The following is a 19,357-nucleotide window of genomic DNA, read 5'->3' as shown; positions in this document are numbered from 1 at the left end:
CGCTGCAGGCCCCCGACCACCGCCACCCCTGCACCCTGACTACCCTGCCTCCCGCCCCCAGCAGGCAAAGTGGGACAGGGGTGTCCCGGGACCTGGAGCAGCAGAGGCCGCCTTCAGGCCACGCGGTGCAGACATGGAGCTAATCCACAATCTCCTCCGGGGCAGCCTCCCTATGCCTGCAGCCACCACCTTACCAGCCCCCTGACCGCACCGCACCCATCTCCCAGGAGCAAGCTCACCTGGAGTCGGACCTCCGGCAAATCTCCGGCGGCAGACGTCGCCCCCAAGCCAGGCCGTGGGGGAGAGAAGAAATGGAGCAACTCCCTGGAACACATCCCCTGCCCCTGCCGCCTCCGCCGCCGCCTCCCAGGAGCAAGCTCATCTGGAGACCCGCGTCCCGCCTCTAGGGCAGCAGAAGCCGCCCCTGGCTCCGCCTCTGGGGAGAGCGGAGCCAATTGATCGGCTCCCCCGCGGCAGCCTCCCTCCCCCCGTGGGTCCCGCACCTTAACGGCCCCGCCCCTACTCCGCACTCAGCAAGCTGAGTGGGACAGGAGTGTCCGGCGACCTGGGGAAGAAGAGGCCGCTCCCAGGCCCAGCAGCCGGGACAAGGCAGCTATTCCACCCGTTCGCCAGGGGTAGGCCCGCTCCGCCCCTCTGCCGCTGCCACCGCCCTCTGACCTAACCGCCCCACCTCCCAGGAGCAAGCTTACCTGGAGTGCAACATCTGGCGAATCTCCGGCGGCCAAGCCCCACCCCAGGCCAGGCTGCAGGGAAGAGAAGAAATCGATCGGCTTGCCCGGGCAGCCTCCCAACCGCCACCGCCGCCGCCGCCGCACAAAAGCATTGCAATAGCCCACCGGGGTCAGGCTGACTGCAAGGATGTGCACTTGCCTTCTTATCCTGGCCAGGTCCCTGAGCACCTCCCTGCATCCCTACACTCCCTGCACCTCTGCACCCCTGCTACTCTCTGCAATTCTGCATCCCTCCACCCCCACATCCCCTGAAATGCCTGCGCCCTCCACAGCCCCTGCACCCCTGTCACCAGTTACACTTTTGCACTGCTTACACTCCTGCACCCCTGCATGTCCCACACACCACCTCTTGGGCCTTTGGCAGAGTCTCTGCTGTTAGACCAATGCACAGTGACTCACTCTTTGCCAGTATATGATGCATCAGTGGACGTCAGGGGTTGCCTGCAGGAAGGTACATGTTCCTGGTCACTAGCCTGGGCCACTAGGGTGATCTCTGTGAGGTCACCCAGGACGGGTTCAGAGATGCTGTTCTCTGGGAAGAGAGGAGTTGAAACCGGTCTTGAGGGCAGAGCTGTGCTCACCAGGCCGTCCACGCTTCATGTTTTACACAGGGCTTCGGAGAAGTGAAATGGATCCGGCCAAGTAATACCGGCCTGCTGTGAGCCCACCTCAGTCCTGGGCTCTGAGTCAGACCGACTGGCTCCCTCAATCAGGGCCCAGTTTGGGCACCTGAATGGTCCCTTTGAGGCATCCCAACAGTTCTCAGGATGAAGTCTGGCTGCTTCCACCCCATGGCCCTCCCTCCTACTGTGCTGGCCTCAGGAAGGTTCCTTATATGGGGAAGAAGGCAGCCCACACCCTACCCCACCCCTCACCTTTCTCTAACCCAGGCTGGTGCTCTCTCTGCCCCTCAGAGTCTGGGAAGCCATCCCTCTTCAGTTATGTCCCTTCTGAGATGGACTTGCTTCCACTCAATTCTAGGCGAGGATGCACCATGGAATGCACTGGGTAAGAGAACCAAAATAAATAATTTCTTCTGTGAGGTTGCCTGTTTATCTACTGGGGCTGGGCTGTGTGTAGTTTGCTACAGCTATTGGTGTGAGAGGCTAAAACAGCCTGTGTGTCCTTGTTTTCATCTCCCCGCTGTCTTTGGGTTTTCCCTAGACACTCCTGAGACATTTACTTCTGTTAGTATTATTCCTGTTATTACACACGGGCCCTACTGACATGGAGGTAAGGTGTTGGGGGAGCGGGACAGAGCAGGGCATCTGCAGTCCTGTGATTAGTTCTCATTGAGCCTGTGCCCTGAGCTGTGACCTCCACAAGTGTGTCTCTTTCCCCCCACCCCAATTTGGGTGACACAGAAGGGATTTCCCTTCTCCCAGGTTGGTTAGGCTCTGGTAAAATAATTTCTCATTAAAAAAACAAACAAAAAACAACTTCCCCCAATGAAACAGAATGTTCTGGGTGTATTTCAATACAGTTATTTTCTCCTCTCCAGGCAGGAAGCATGAGGAGTTATCCTCTGACCTTCATTCTGAGAACAGGACATGGTCCTGGATGTAAAATACATGAAAAAGAGCATGGGGCCCCTCTGACTGGCCCCCTGGACTTGTCACACTCTGATTTCCCCACACTGAGCCTCCTGCTGGCCTCAGGGACCTGTTAAATCTGCCTGCCCCCGGGGTTCTTAAAAAAGCAGGTTCTGCCTTGGGAGCTGTGACTCTCCAAGCCTGCCCGCTGTTCCCTTTGCAACCTCTCTGGGTTGGAAGCAGCTTTCCCCCTCAGTCTTCTGGGATCTAAGAAGAGCAGTGGGTTTGCAGCTCCCTCAGATTTGGTGTTATTTTCAGGACAGGAGGAAGAACTTCTGAGCTCCACACGAGCTGGACCAGAGGCTGGAATCCTCCCTTCCTCTGCCACCGTGCAATCAGTGGCTGTGGTTCTAGCCGAGTTTCTGAAGATGTGGACTTAAACACACATATCCCAGCCCTCACAGGAGCACACAGTCCCATAAATCCCCCTAGTTTCCACTGGTAACTATGGAGCCGATGGGGACACGGGTTTCGGGACCACAGAGGCCTGACTGCACGACTTGCTCCGTGGCCTATTTACGTGGTTGCTCCGGGCCTTGTCTGAAGTGGCTTGTTTACCACACCTGGTACGTGGGAAACACAAAATAAGTACTAGAACCTTCACTTTTTCTCCCTCCAGGGCCTTCAAACGTAGAAAGTAATAAGTGAACTCAGACAGCCTAGTCACCACAATGAGGTCCGTCCAGCCTGGCTCTCCTGAGTGATGGGCACTGACTTGCACCTTAACTCGGAACAGTAGGGGAACTGCCTTCCTCTAACTGGGCCTCTCCCCACACCAGGCACGCCCGCAGCTCAGACGGGGCCAGCTCCCCAACTGAGGTGTGTGCTGGTGGCTTCAGTGTGACCTGGCCCTGCCGGGACATGAACCTGCAGTGAGTGAGGTGGAGGGTCGGGTGGAGGGGGGTCCCTTCTGGGGTGGCAGGGGGCCCGGTAGCACCCCTCCCAGCCTGGTGCCTGGGGCTCCCTAACACCTCCTACAGCTCCTGGGTTGGCTCCGGTCCTGGCCACTCCACACACCCTCCCAGTATCTTTTCATTATGTCCCTTTTCTGCTTTTATCAGCGAGAAGTGGCTTCTGTTGCTTGTTCAGTGAAACAGTACATCGGGAAACCAGACTACTTCTAACATCAGTAAAATACCAACCTCGGTCAGCTCGCCGGGCAGACCGTGCAGCACAAAGGCCTGAACAGGGCTGTGCGAACGGCTTACGTGAAGGGTCCTCAGCATCTGTCTTCAGAGATACAGAAGCTGATGGTTCAGGTAAAACCTCAGGGTGGGATTGAGGAATCCAAAGCTGGTTGGTTTCAAAGGCTAACTGGTCAGACCAGACCCCTGAGCTGTGGTCAGAAGCCTGGCTCAACGTCACGCAGACTCAGCGCCCTAAGTGCCGGGTGGGGCTGGTGCTGTTCCCTTTGCAGGCTCTCGTTGGGGATTCACTGTAGCCCCTTAAATACAGCAGAAATTCCAGCCCCATTAGCCCCCACCCTGAGTGTTCCATGACACAAATCCCGGGAGTGTTTAATTTTCATCTTTGTTTAGGAGGATGAAGGTGGTTCAAGAGAAGACATAAATTCACACTTAGTGACACAAGGTCACAGCCAGTACTTCCTCCACGGAGAGCTATGTGCTCCCACAGTGGTGGCTGGGGGCTGGGCAGAGACCCTCTGCTGGTCCCAGAGGGACTCGCTCCTCTGGCCACAACTCATGGGTTGGACAGCAGATCCAGAGGGTGACAGAGCATCTTTCCTGGGAATTTGGAACTGACACATAGAAATCAAGTTCACTCATCTGGAGTTTGGCGGAGGGGAGGGGCGGTGGTTGGAAATCAAATGAAACCAGAGCATGAGAGAAACTTAGAAGTGAAAGAGCGAGAGACAGAGAGACTGAGCTTGTGAGAGCAAATAGTCAGAAAGAAGGCAAACAATCAGGGGACAGAAGAATTCCAGCTCCTGACTGTGTAGTCTGTCCCAGCCCATCAATGACCCCGCGAGATGTTTAATAACATTCCAGTTTTGCAGATTAGGAAACAGGCTGAAAGAGGTGGGGGCTGGGTTTGGGTGCACAGTTAATTCAATTGCCACTGGACCCCACACTTCCCATTGCCTGAAGGCACCCTAATCCTCACTGGGACCCCTGTGGTCCCCTGACAGCCCAGCACCCTGATCAAAGGGACCCTGCGGGAGTGGGAACCCCTCTTGAGTGTGGAGAGTTCCCTGCCCCGAGATGCCATGCATCAGCAAGCTCCCGCTCACCCCAGGTTAACATCAGCCCAGCTGTACAGTCTCCCAACCCGCTTCCCTCCCTGCCAGGCACCCCCATCCTTACCACCGAGTGTACTGCAGGAATTCAGGCACAGGGATGCCCAAATCAACACGAGCCCACCGGCTATAGAAAAAGCAGACTCCCAGGCCCACCTGGGTTGCGAGGGGACAGAAGGTGTCCTCAACTTTCATGTGTCTAAGACAATCTTCTTCAGCTGGAGGTTCTAGAGAAAAATAAAAGGTCCAAAACATAGTTCGGTGAGGAATTCCTCCAAGGACCTGACTCCAGTGTCTACAACCATGTGTACCTACCCCCGGAATTGGGGTGAAGGTGGATTATTGATCAGCACAACCCCTGGTGGCCCAGCTCCTTGGCTTGGCTGCCCAGAGGGGGCTGGGGGAATGGGTAAGGCCAGGGCACTCAGGAAAAGCACAGAGGACCTGACCTCTCCCTTCTGCACTCGTAAACCCTTCCCCAAATCTCAAGGCATTGGACAGAGATCCGCCACAATAATGAGATGCTCCCATCTCTTCACTCACTCCTGTCGGTTCACTTACATGCTGAGCATCCACTGGGTCCCAGGACAAGACACATAGGATGGCTGATGGGACAGGCTTGGTCCTTCCCCCTGGAACCTGTTCAATCTGATCAAAGAATGATCACTTATAAAGAGTTTCTCAAAATTATACAGAGACCAAAGACCAACTGCAGAGTGAACCAAATTTAAAAATATATATGAAGATCCCCCAGTCTCCCCGCCTAAGGTTAACAGCATAAAGCAAAAAGTTCTTGCCTTTAATCAGCAGGGAAGTTGTCACCCCCTCTCAGGTGGAAAGGAGAGTTATTCTTTGAGCACGTCACAGAAGTGCTCCATCGGATTGGACCAGGGCATCTACATTCATTCAGCAAATGTGTATAAGCTCCTACTACATACGGGAATCTCCTAACTAGACCGTTCCCAAGGCTCTCGGGCTTTATCAGTCAACAAAATAGACATGACTCCCCATCACTGGGGGCTCAGAATTTTAGCAGAGAAAACAGGCAGCATGTTGGGGTAGCAAGAGTTTGGAAAAATTTTTAAAAAAGAGTGATATGAGCAAACTCGGGTGATGGCGGTGGGATGGGAGGCAGGCAGGAGAGAATAAGGCAATCCTGGCAGATCTCACGGAGTAATGAACTTGAAGCAGAATAGATCCGGAGGAAGAAGGAAGAGCCGGAGCCAGAGGCCCCCAGAGTGAGGGGGAGAGTGTGGGCAGAGAGGCAGAGCACGCCGGGTCCTGAGGCCTTTGTGACGACTTTGGCTCCTAATGACATGGTGACCCGTTTAGTGAGTTTTGAGGGGAGGGGTGATGTAGTCCAACTTATGCTTTTGTGTTTGTGTTTTTTGGGGGGAAGTAATTTATTTATTTTAATGAATGTGCTGGTGATTGAACCCAGGATCTCAAGCATGCTAAGCATGCGCCCTACCACTGAGCAACACCCACCACCCCCAATGTATGTTTTTACAGGCTCCCTCTGACTCTGTGTGGATGAGAGATTGTAGGAAAGCAAAGATGGAAACAGAAGGCTATTGGTATCCAGGAAAGGCTGAAGGTGGCTCTTAGGAGGGCGGGGTGCAGAGAGCAGGTATTTAATTAAGACAGAATATCCAGAATTTTCTAACAAGATGGATTTGCTGTCTGTGAGTGTAAAAGAAAGAGAGAGAAAGGACATGGTTCCAACATCTGGGCCTGGACAATGGGAGGGATGTCCTCTCCGGATGGGAAAGGGGATGGGAAAAGGTGGGGCTGAGCAGGTGGAAAGGGGCTGGTATCAGCTCAGTTCTTCAATGTCATGGTTAAGGGGTGTGTTACATATTGCCACAGAAGTGCCTAATAGGTAGAGGAATCTGTTTTCTTTTTCTTTTTAACATTTAAAAAATATAATTAAACATATTAATTGTATTATGTGAATGATTTGGGAATTTTGTTTCATGCCAAGTTATATGTTAAATATAGCCAAATGGAGCATATATCAAAAAGGGGAGAAATGAGGGCTTTCACATAAACTGACTGTCCGTAACGTAGGTAAAATTTCAATAAAACCAGTCTTCAGGGCAAAAACCTCATCTCGGTGTTACATAAAAATAAATGAAAAACGACTATGTTGATGTACCATTATTTCATGTTACATAATAGCCCCAAACTAACAGTGTTTAACTATGAGGCTTGTAGAAATACTATTCGCTTTATTCACATAAATACAGAAGTGCAGAAATGTTCTAAGGTAGAATTAGCATCTTAGTGGAAATAATACATATTTGAGCATTTTACATGATATATATGTACTGATTCAAAATTTGGAAAAGTAATTTCATAGTAGAACATATGTATGAATGTGAAAGCAAGATGAATGAAAGGAAAAGAATGTGATGTGAGTCTCAGGGATAAAGGCTCAGATGGAAAGGGGAAATCAGGGAATTTTGGAGAAATCGAGAAATTGATGGCATGCCAATTTCCAAGGCTGGGTTGCTTCCACCAAAGGAATAGCAGAGAGAGAGAGGAGAGGCCCAGGAACCCACCCTGGGGAACACCCACAGTATATGTTTGGAAAAAACAGGAGACATTGGCAAAGGACCAGCCAGCAGGCCAAAAGCAGAAACAGACAGAGAGATGGGCTGGGGGTTGAGTGAAGCAGGAACACGGGGTAGGAGGGATGGAAGAGCTGGGTCAAATGCTGCCGAGGGGCCAAGCATGATGAGGAGTCAAAATTGACCACTATATTTAGCAACATGGGGTCACTGATGGCCTTGACAGGGCAGTTTCCATAGAGCGAGGGATCAGGCGAAAAGCCAGAATGGGTGTAAAAGGGGATGGCTCAAGAGAAGATGCAGACAGTGAGTTTAAACAACTCCTTAAAGATTTGCTGCAAAGACACAGGGTGGCAATTGGTGGGGGTGAATTAGGGTCAAGGAGTGCTGTTGGTTTAAGAGGATGGACGTTTATATACTGATGGTGCCAACTAGCAGGAGAACAAAATAGATGAGGCAGTGAAAGAGAGGATGGTTTTGGGAGTGACAACCCAGAGAAGATGGGAGGGATGGGGCCTCGGGGACTTTTGGAGGAACTGGCTTTCGATGCCACTTTTAATAAGCGGTGGGGCACCGAGAGTGAGGTCACAGACATCAGAAGGCGAGCGGATGTGCTGGGAGTTGCTTGTGAAATTTCTCTTCTGTTGGCTTGTTTGCTTGTTCAAAGTAGAAAACTAACCTTACCAGCTGAGGAACAAGGAGGAAGAAAGAGTTACTGGAGCCATGAGCAGAAGATAAGAAAGAGCCTTCCAGGGAGAATGGGACAGTAAAAAGGGCAGGGGGAGGCGGGGGAGTGCGCTCCCAGAAAGTTACATTTTCTCTTTGACGTCCCCAAATGTGTGACGTGTTATTACCCTTCCTGCTGTCTACAAAATAAAAATTAATTATGGTTCAGAGGAAATGCTATTTCATTCTAAGACGCTGCCTGTTTCTCAGGAATGGTCATCTTAAACTGCAAATATTACAAACAATGTTGAAAAGATGAACCTGTGTACCTAAAATCCCCTATTTTCTATTAATCTGTTTACTACTTAGTTCCCCTATCAATAACACATAACAAATACTGCCATGATGGAGGTACACCGATGCTTAAAAGGAAATGAGATCTGTATCCTTTTGCTAAATTCCATGGCTTCCTTAATATGCAGTTCCACTTGGAATTTAGGAATGTCTGGTATAAGAAGTGAGAAACAGTTTGAGAAAATCCCGGCTCAGAATTATACATCACAACCACATCTCACAAGTATATACAGCCGTAAAAAAGTTTAAAAGCAAAACTCCGTAACTACTCTTAAAGACCTTTGCAAACCTGGGCCTGCCAAGATGTTTCCAAACTGGAAAGGAACTCCAATCTCTTGCCTGGTACCGGACCAGAGGCTGGCCAGCCTTTTCTGTAAAAGCGAGAGAGTAAATATTTTCAGTTTTGCAGATCATTTTGTTGTAACCATGCAGGTAGGCAATAAGAAAGCTAAGAGCACTGGGAGATAGGAAACAAACGGGCATGCCCACACTCTCCCTTCCACTCAGGGCAGCTTCTCTGTGGTGGGGAGCTTTGCCACAATCACTTGCTTCTTTTTTCCATTGGTTTCTTTGTTTCCACCTTACTGCTCGAGCTCAGAACTTCAGGTGGGCCTGGTCCTTCAGCATCCATGCAGAGAAGGCTGAGCGGGGTTGGGAACCCCACCTGATGGAGAAGAGAGATTACTGGGAGGGACATTGTGGAAGCCACCATGACACGAGACAATCACACCTTCCGGGGTGAAAGGGAACGAAGACAAGGGAAGGACACAGTAGTGGGACCCCTAGGTCGCCTGCCAGGCTTGTTATCCCTCCACGGCAACCATGGGGGCCTGGGGGGTGTTGGGCTTCAGCTACGGTGATTAGGATGAAGGGACTCAATATAAAGGACCCTCCAACTCCTCACTAGGTTCCAAACGCAGCCCCTCTAAGTCCACCCTCTGAGTTTCTGGAACTCTGCTGGAAGAATACATGAGCAGGCCAGAACCAGAGCCCAAGCCAAACATGACAGGGGTCTCGTGGGGCTGTAACCCCATGCTCAGTGGTCGGGGACTCCTTGCAAATCTGCAGAAATCCCTGTTCCACCTCATTCCTGGGAGAAACCCCAGATCTCCTCCTGCTCTGTCTGTTCTTCTCTTGAGGCTATTGTCCTGGAGGGATGCTGAGTCCTTGAACCTGGTCCTCCAAACGTACATAAGCAGCCTGTTCAATAAAACAAATTATGCACTTTTTCACATTTGCCAGTTTTTTGATTCCAGAAAGGCTGTGGGACTCATTCTCACAGTCTCCTGTGCCCCCACCACATGGTGGCCCTCTGCTCATGTAAACACGATTTCCCACAACTGCACCCTGCCTCCCAGCTTGTCAGAGGGGAGTGTCCCACAAAGACACAGGTGTTTGTGAGGATCCTGTCCCCCAGCAGAAAGCCTGCTCCTGGAGCCACGGACAGGGATCTGGCCTCCTAAGCCGCTCAGCTCTAATTCAAAGCCTAAAGTGGAGGCCCCGAACATTGCTGAATGACTTTCTGAATCACCTGGACTGGAGGGGACTGATTTTCTTTCCAGGAATGGAGGTAGCGCAGCCTCCACTTTCAGGGCTGACCTTGACGATGGATCTAGTTCCCCCGACTGCACCGCAGGAAGGAGTGGCCCTTCCATCCCACAGGTTGGAGACCCAACCCAAGGGAGTACTGAAGCAGTGCATTGCTGCCAGGTCCAGCATCCCTGCAGAGTGGCCTCTGCCCTTGAATGACCCCCTTCCCAGGGCCTTTCTTGCCCGGACACCACCACACCCCAGGCTGTGCCAGAGCTCTGGGGCTCTGCGTGTCCAGGGCACACAGGTGGCACCTGAGCCAGGTGTCCCCTGGGCCTCAAGGGAGAGAGGTCTGCTTCTGCATCAGGGGAAGGTGACCCCACAAGGCTGGCAGGACACTCTCAATATGGACCTCCAGGAGCCCTGGGAGCAGTTTCCCTGCAGGTGTTAAGAGCCATCATCAGGAGGGCAGGCCCCTCTTTGTGCAGACCATCCAGCAGTGCTGGGCCCACGTGCTGACCTCAGAAATCTACATGCCCCCAGGATACCCCAGGCAACCTCACAACTTCGTCACTTGGTGACCTGGGTACCACGAGCTCCTTGGCCATCCCATGAGGGTGGTCCTTGCAGGCATGGTCTCCAGGTTCTCCCGTTGAGAAATCCCCCTGGGTTTCTGTGGTCACAGAGCAGACACCAGAAGATTCTAGTCCTGCAGTGACCCCCACAGCAGTCAGCTCCCCTGTGCATGTCCAGGGACAAATGACAGCAATTTATTGCCAGGTACCGTGATGAACAAGGGGGTGGGATTCCATACTAAGTTCAGGATCCTGGTAACTCACTCTGCACCCCAAAAAGCTTCCATGAGAAATGTGTGTATTGGGATGTCTGTGCCCCTAGAAGAGCTGTTCCTGAGGGTTCCTGGGACCCTCCAGCCCCTCTCAAGGTTCTCAGATCCTGGGTCTAAATTTCTATCTGCCTCTTTTGGTGTACGGCCACCTGTGTCTCGTGGTCATGGGTCACTTTATTGCATGACTTGGCATGTTCTTAGTGCTCGTCCTCCACCCCTGCACTAGACTCCCAAGATGTTCCCACTGACCCTTGGCTCCCTGGGTGGCTCAGGGGGCCCTAAGTCTGCACCCTTCACTCTCCTCCTCTACCCCCACCTCTGGGGCCACCCCTAGGTGGACTTGGAGGTGTTTGTAAATGAGTCTTACACAAGGACATGTCTGGACAAAGCAGGACCCCACCCCCGGAAAACTCACCTGCTCCCTTCTCAGAAGAGGACCCCACAGCCCCACATTGCCTCCCAGGGGTCTACTCAGGACACAGTCCCCCAGTTCTGGGCAAGGGGTCTCCCTGGAATCCTTGCTTCCAGGAAGAGTCTCTCTGTCCTTCTTCAGAGTTTAGAGGTGTTCCCATGTCCCTGACCACCAAGATGCCCAGCACAGTCCCTTCAGTGACCTGGAGAGACAAGTAACTTATGTGGCCACAGGTCTCACAGGACACACCTGCTGGGACCCCAGGCTAAAGGGCTGTCCTTCTGCCTTCTCAGGTGTGGCTCCCGTGGTAACTTTTTGCAGGGGGCCCAAACGGGGAGTGTGGCCCAAAGCAGTTCATGGGGCTCTCTGGGCAGGGAAGACTTGGGCCAGGTGGCCTTGCCTGGTTTCCCTGCTGGGCCACTCTGAAAACCCCCGCTCCTCTGGCTGTGGCTGGAGGCCCCTCAAACCTCAGGGCGGGGCTCTTTCTCTCAGCCTCCACTGACTCCAAAGCCACGCTGGTGCTGGCGAGGGGAAAGAGCTTTCTTGCCTTCTTTTGGCCAAGTTGCCACAGGTGGATGCTGCGGGGAGCTGGAGAGAGAGGTAGCACTTGCTCAGATGTGAGTGGTTAAGCAATTTGACACCCTGTCAACTAGCCTTAAACATTGGAATGAGGTCTTTCCCGGTAAAGCTGGAAGTTACTTTCAGTAACTTGTCTAAAGATTTCTTTTTTTTTTCCACTTAAAGACTCATAAAACCTCTCCCAGGTCATTCCTGGTATGGACCATTATCCAGGGATCAATCAGGAAATGCAGGAGGAGAGGGGTGGGGGTGGGGGAGAGGGGAGGTTAGATCAGAGCCCACGGAGAGGAGATGCCCCTCCCAGGAGCCTCACACTGGGCAGTGGCTTCTGGCATCCAGCTCTCCTGTTCTCAGGCCCATTCCATCTGCGGGGTTTTCCAAAAACATAATGGTGGAAGGGCCATGGAGGACACCTAGAACTTCCAGAATAGACAGGGGGAGCAGAGTTACCATGCTGGCCCTGGGTTTGGAGACAGACCTGCAGTGGAGACCACAGGCTTCTGAGAAGCCAGTTTCGAAATAAAGGCAGTATGCACTGGAATACCCGGCTCGAGAGAGTGCTTCATCATAGACATGTAATTTACATAGTTCTCACCACTAAATTCTGTGTTCCCAACACGCTACATGAATGACGGCTTCAACACACATTCATTTCTGAGATGTGAAAAAGTGTAGAGCCGCTCTTTCATCCTGCATAATGGGCATGGCTACACTTAAGAACACTTACCAAGATTTCTCAGCAAGAGCCAATTTCGAAATAAAGGCAGTTTGTGCAGGAAAACCCTGTTGGAGTGAGGGCTTCCCCATACACATGTAAGTTATAGAGTTCCCCTCACCATGAAACGCTGTTCCCAACATGCTACATGCATGAAGGCTTCGACACACATTCAGTTCTAAGCTGTTAGCATGTGGAGAGCCGCTCTTTCATTCAGCACAAAAGGCATGGTTACACCCAGGAAGATTTACCCAGATTTCTCAGCTGCTTCCTTCAGCCAGATTCAAAATAAAGGCAGTTTGTGCTGGGAAAGCCTGTTGGAGCATGTTCAGAGCTGTTTCGGGCTCTGTCCCAGCTGGAGGGTGCAAAGCCCAACCTCCAGAAAGAGGGACCAGGACCCCACCCGCCAGGTGGTGTTGCCTTTGTAGGGGAACAGTGATCTTTGGGTAAGATATATTGCGGCTCTCTCTAAAAACTGCTTTGACTTAAGTTTGCATCCTAGTCACCAGTTCCAGGACAACAGAAAAGGCATACCCTACATCCCTTTGCACTCAACTCTTCCCAAAAGAGCAAATATTTGTCCATGAAAATACCAGCTGCTCTTCTAAGGCCCACTAAATACCCAGCAGTGTGGGCGGTGCACTCTTGATCAGGGACAGGAGGAGAGGGAACAGCGGTCCTCCAGCAGGCTTGGCCTGGTGTGGCAGCTGCGCTGTGGGTGCGTGGTGGGGAGGGAATGCAGGGAATCCTGTTTGAGGGGCCTCTGTGCACGCCTGCATTATAGTCTGAGGTTTCATACAAAGGCTCCAGGCATCCTAACTGGTCAGATACAGCCCCCACCCTTGGGCTGGAACCACCAGGAGATAAGTACCTGTAACAGGGACGGTGCCTGGTGTGGGGAGAGGTCATGGGACACTCCGGGGGCAGGGGCGGTGGTGCTGGGGAAGGCAGGGGATGCAGTGAAGGGTGGAGGGAGCAGGGTCCTTTGCTTGGGGGTGCGAGTTCTTTGGGAGACCACAGGGAATGGCACACATCATCCCCACCCTATACCCCAAATTCCTAGCCCCGCCAACACAGGGGCTGCTCTGCACCCTCTCAACGTGGCTCTCCTGTAGGACCGCACCCAACCAGGCATCTGGCACCCTGCCCTACCTCCCCTCTTGGGACAGATCCCGTCTTCTTGGAAACTGCCTAGCAGCGCGTATTCAAGGCCGGCAGCCGGCCTGGCGGATCTGCACTTCAGGTGCCCTACCTGGCCAGCCGTGCCTGCCTGGGCTCAGTCCTCTATCTTGCCCACCGGTAGCCTGGGTCCACTTCCGGTGCAAGTGGAGGCCGCGGAGCCCAGGCTGAGCCCCGCACACAGACAGGTGAGGGTGCCCCCGCCCCGCTGCCCCGCCGCCCCGCCCACTGTTGGCAGCATTGCCCCAGCCTCCGGCCGGTGCCACCTGCAGCTGAGGACCTCCGCGCGGCCCCGCCCGCCCCGGCCCCACCCAGCTGCCCCATAAGCCTCCCCCCACCCCCGTCCTGGCCGCGCCCTTGCTCCCATTGGCTCCGAAAGTTCTGCTCTGGCACGTCTAGCCTCGGGAGGACGCAGACGCAAGCGCTAGGGGAGGGCCCCGCGGCGTTGCCATGGATACAGACGCCGCGCTCCTCGCGGGCTGGCGTGCGCTTCTGGGGCAGGCAGCGGGCTGCGGAAGTGTGCAGCTGCCCGGGACCATGGCGGTGTTTGCTGCTGGGGATGGCGGCTTGCTTGGCCGGGCCACTAGTTCTGGCCGCGTCAGTCGGCGGCCGACATCCTTTCTGGGGCGGCGTCTCACAGACGGTAAACGTACGGCAGCGCCGTTGGCGGGGCCAGTGGACATGGACCGGGGTGGGATCCGGGTTGGTGTGGCGGCCGGGGAGGGCTGTGGTGCCGGGGAGCGGGTTGGGGCGGGGGGGACAGGGCTGGGGCACAGCCTCCGGCTTTCCTCCCCCTCGGGCTCTGGGGCTTGGACCGCGAGTCCGGGTAGCCCTGCGTGGCCGCGGCCTCCCAGAACCCCTGGGAAGGGCAGGTGGAGGGCCCGTCTTTTATGAAGCGGGGCCTTACCCGCGTTTTGAAGAGCCCCAGAATCAGATGTTGGAATAGGGTGGTTTATCAGCCTTGTATATCAGCAGGGAAATTTCAGTTTCATCCAGATGTTGGCTCCTTCGCTAAAACTCAGGAATAAGACAAGGGTCAGTGTCAATTAGCAGTTATCTAGGGCTTGACTCAAAATAGACTGTGCGGGGTGTAGAGATGGTAGATGGGCCCTCCCTTTCAAGGTTGGTAGTCTTCTGGGATTAGAGGCCTCAGTTGAGGATTACATCCTCATCTGCAGTAATGGAGGTTGTGGGAAACATTAACACAGAGAAGGGAGGGGTGTTGCTGCGGTAACTCATTAAAGAAGCCAGGACACTTGCCTGGCTCTTGTGTAGGAGAGTCTCGCCTAGGGTAGGGCAGCAGTTATCAAAGTGAGTCCGAGGCCCCTGAGATGCAAGACTATTTTCGTAGGAACGCCGGGAAGTCACCTGCCTTTTGCACACTCTTGCACTCCCGAGTTTCCTGTGGGGTTTTCCAGGGAAAACCTAGTCTGTGATATCACAAAACAGGTAATGTAGAGGCAGATAGAATTAAGCTCTCACCAGTCCAAAAGAGATTCTCAGAAATTAAAATCACTGCTATTCCTCTCATTAATGATTTTTGTTTAGAAAAATATACTTATTTTTTGCTTAAGAGTATTAATGGTATCATGTAGTAGGTTGTTATTACTTTTAAGTGAACTCATAAGCATTTTTTAAAGTTCTTATTTAACTTCTAACACAGGAACTATTGATAGATTTAACCCACATAAACAGCAGCCTTTTGAAGTCCTCAGTATTTAAGAGTGTACAGGGGTCTTTAGGCCAAGAAGTTTGAGATTCCCTGGAGAACGGGTGCTCAGGTACTAGTCAGGTGCTTAGCGTTGATAGACAGATGCCAAGATGTCTTCTGCATGTGCTCCCGGACTCGAAATAATTGGCCACACAGAGATCGGTGGGCAGTGCCTCCACTATACAAACCAGAAGCTGCTGAACGTGTCTTGAGTCTAGGCCATGTGCTGTGCAGAGATTCCCATTGTATCTGTTCTATCTAAGCCGGGATTCCTGTGCAGAGACCTGGCTCTGAAGACCCGCTCTCCTTTGCTCCCTGCCAGGTACCTTCTGTGTTATGTCAACCCTCCGGAGGGCTTCAGCCTCCGTAGGGGCGTCTGTATCCACATCGCCTTCCTCCTGAAGACCCTGCTGAAAATGGAAGAGTCGGTGCTGGTGATACCCCCTTGGGGCCGCCTCTACCATTAGCAGAGCCTGGACATCCACCAGGTCCGGATTCCCTGGTCTGACTTTTTTGATCTCTCAAGTCTCAACAGAAACATCCCTGACAATGAGTACGAACAGTTCATTGCAGGTGAGATGGTGATCGTTTAACTGGGGCCAGACGGTTTTTGTTCTGGTTCCGATGTGAACATCGGGCCGTCTTGCTTCGGGTTTGTCAGTCTGCTTAGGGGCCGTGCTCATGTTTCCTGCACTGCAGGTGAATTTGGTCTTTCCACAGTTTTTCTCAGGAAATATATCTGAAGTGTATGAGCTCTGTGTTCCCTCCCCTCTGAAAACCCTGGCCTTCTGGTGAGATGGAGCGGTGACAAGGAGGCCACTGCCACAGAGGCCTTGTCCCAGCAGGACTCGCTCCCTGGGCAGTAAGGGCCATTCTTACCTGAAGGAAAACACGATGTATGTGTACCATGGGCCACGTGCTGGAGAAGGTATGTAACCTCTCATTCAGTATAATTTGGTCCTGCTCAAGCTTCCCATTTTACTTTTTGTAGGAGGTAAGATTTGAAGATTTTCTTTGAATACAGCTATTTAGAGCTTATCTTTTTTTTTAATTGAAATGTGGTTGATTTACAATGTTTAGTTAGTTTCAGATATACAGCTGTTTTGTTAGTTTCAGGTATACAGCATAGTGATTCAGTTGTACATATACATAGTCTATTCTTTTTCAGGTTCTTTTCCATTATAGGTTGCAAGATACTGAACATTTTCCCCTGTGTTCTACAGTGAATCCTTGCTGTTTGTCTGTTTTACATATAGTAGTTTGTAATTGTTAATCCCAAACTCCTAAGTTTGTTTCCTAAGTCTGTGAGTCTGTTTTTGTTTTGTAAATAAGTTTATTTGTATCTTTTTTAAAAATTCCACATATAAGTGGTATCATATGTTACTTGTCTTTCTCTGTCTGAGTTATTTCACTTTAGTGTGATAATCTCCAAGTCCATCCATGTTGCTGTAAATGGCATTATTTCCTTCTTTGTTACAACTGTGTAATATTCTTTTATATCTAAATACTACATCTTTATCCAGTCATTTGTCAGTGGGCGTTTAGGTTGCTTCTATGTCTTGGTCATTGAAAACAATGCTGCTGTGAACATTGGGGTGCAGGTATATTTTGAAATTAAGGTTCCCTCTGGATATATGCCCAGGAGTAAGATTGCTGGATCAAATGATGTCTTTTTTTAGTCTTTTGAGGTATCTCCATATTGTTTTCCACATTGGCTTCACCAAACTACATTCCCAGCAATAATGTAGGAGGGTTCCCTTTTCTCCAAGCCTCTCCAGCATCTATGGTGAGTGGATGTTTGAATGGTGGCCATTCTGAGTAGTGTGAGATGATAACTTATTGTAGTTTTGATTTGCATTTCTAAGATAATTAGCGATATTGTGCCTTTTTTTCATATGCCTATTGGCCATTTGTATATCTTCATTGGAGAATTGCTTGTTTAGTTGTTCTGCCCATTTTTGGATTGGGTTGTTTATTTTTTTTTCTTATTAAGTTGTATGAACTATTTTTATAGTCTACAAGTTAAGCCATGTTCAGTCTCATCTTTTGCGAATATTTTCTCACATTCCATAGGTTGTCTTTTCATTTTGCTTATGGTTTCTATTGCTTTGAAATAGCTGATAGGTGTAACTAGGTCCCATTTGTTTATTTTGGCTTTTATTTTCTGTTGCTTGGGTGGATTGCCCTAGGAAAACACTGCTGAGATAGATGTCAAATAATGTTTTGCCTATGTTTTCTTCTGAGAGTTTTTTAGCGTCTTGTCTAATGTTTAAGTCTTTAAGCCATTTAGAGTTTGTTTCTTTTTTGGTTTTTTTTTTCAACTCTATTATATGCTTTCGATTTGTGGTTACCCTATTTTTCAAGTATATCAACCCATTATCATATCTATTTCCTTTAGACTGATAATCACGTAGGCTCCAACACATCCTAAGAATAATGAGAAAAAGGAAAAAGAAAGAGAAAAAATCTATCTTTTCTTGCTACCCGTCTCCCTTTCCCACCTTTTTGTATTTTGATATACTTTTTCTTTTTTACATCTTCATGTTTATTGTCTTGTAACTCGTTATTTCATTTCCAATGATGGTTTTCCCATTTCTATAGCATCCTGCTTCCTTTCTGTTTAGAGTAGAACCTTTTAATGTCTCTGTTTGGTTCCATAATGCTGAATTATCTCCCTAACCCCCTCCACCCTGAGCCTCTGAATACTCAGTACAGGGAAGCCAAACCATCCTAGCCTTCATCAGTCTTGGGATGCAATCTTCAGAGTGGGAAAGAAGAATCATTGAAAAATAATATTCTGTTTGTTGCTTTCTACCCTTGCCCAGAGAGTGAGAATCACCTCTGAAGGCGGAGGAAGAAAGATGGGGGCATGGGGCACAAAGTCTTTTCTCCTTTTGCTACTGAAAAAATGATTTCTTTTGTAATTAGTGATGATGCCCTTTAAATTGGTAAGATCGAGATTCCACAGCTTCAGCGCCTGTGAATAACCAGCTGGGAGAAAGCTCTCCAGGGCCCCTGCAGTGGGAAAGGCAGCCCCTCTGAGCACCTGTTGTTCTGTATTCTTCCGGCCTCCACACAGTTTCGCTAGGCACTGTGCAGGACGATGCAGTTCCCCAAGGTGGAGGACTGGGAGACCCCTGCTTGGTGGCAAGCCACAGGAGCCCACACTTGAAGGACAAAATGAAGAGTAGTGGGGCGGGCATAGGAACAGAGGATGGTTGAGACCCAGGATAGTTTCCTGGAGGCCAGCAGGTGAGACTGGCGGGGCAGATGGGGCCCTGGTGCATGGGCAGTCCTTGAGGGATCTGAAGCAAAGATATGAACCAAGATACTGGATTCGTGTGGGGGTAAATCGCCCCCTGGAGGCCACGTGGCAGTGCAGCGAGCCCAGGAGGAGAGGGCATTTCCCCAAAGTTGGGTTGACAGATCACAACCAACTCACTGGGAACCGAGAGGTACAGAGATATTGTTAACTTTTTGTCCCTCTTCCTGGAAAAAAAATTGCTTCCTGTTGAATAGCCTGTGTAGTTAGTGAGAATTAAAGACATGAAGTAACATTTCCTCAAAATTCATCCATTGTGCAGTTGTTAATAAGGGTCAAATGCAAACTTGAATAGATTAAATCAAACAGTCATCATCGTATTTTAAAATCTTTTAAAATAAAAAATCTTGCTGTCTTTGTTCTTCATTTCAGGGTTCACTTGGTGATAATAGTAACAAAAGCAACAGCAAACCTTTAAAGAATTCTGTCCTGCTGTTCAAGGAACTCTGTGTTCATGACAAACAAATGAGGTGGCACTTTACAGGAAGGACAGTCATTAATCACACAGCTAGTAAATGGCAGGGGTGGGACTTGAACCCAAGCTGTCTGACCCCAGAGCCCCCTCTCAGGCCCTTCAGTGCAGCTCATCACTTGGTATGCCCAGCAGAGGCCAGCATTAAAGAGCAGCATGACCTTGGCTGCTTGGCCTCTGTTTCTTCATCTGTAGAATGGGGGTGTGGGCAGTGAACTCTGTGAGCTCAGTGGTCACTTCCTCCAGCTCTGCTATTCTACTGCTTTGAGTTAATTTAAGAAGTATCCGAGCCCCTGAATGGCCCACCCATAGGCTGGCGCTTTGCTAGGCCGTGGGTTACGGAGAAAAATAAGATCAGCCTGCTTCTCCAAGGAGCCTGTGTCCCTCCACGGCAAA

The 19,357-nt window shown here is 50.8% G+C and overlaps 1 long non-coding RNA gene across 1 annotated transcript; it reads left to right on the top strand.

The window, feature by feature from the left end:
* Positions 1-13,970: 13,970 nt before the first annotated feature.
* Positions 13,971-19,084, top strand: LOC140694701 (uncharacterized). The gene is made up of 4 exons (XR_012070284.1): positions 13,971-14,099; positions 15,490-15,740; positions 15,888-16,095; positions 18,862-19,084. It is a non-coding gene; the product is annotated as an uncharacterized lncRNA (long non-coding RNA).
* The last annotated feature ends 273 nt before the right edge of the window (positions 19,085-19,357 follow it).

This window comes from Vicugna pacos, unplaced genomic scaffold (genome assembly GCF_048564905.1).
Source record: "Vicugna pacos unplaced genomic scaffold, VicPac4 scaffold_102, whole genome shotgun sequence".
NCBI classification, from domain to species: domain Eukaryota; kingdom Metazoa; phylum Chordata; class Mammalia; order Artiodactyla; family Camelidae; genus Vicugna; species Vicugna pacos.
The sequence above is the reverse complement of the archived record's forward strand: the minus strand, read 5'-3'. Positions and strand labels throughout refer to the sequence as shown.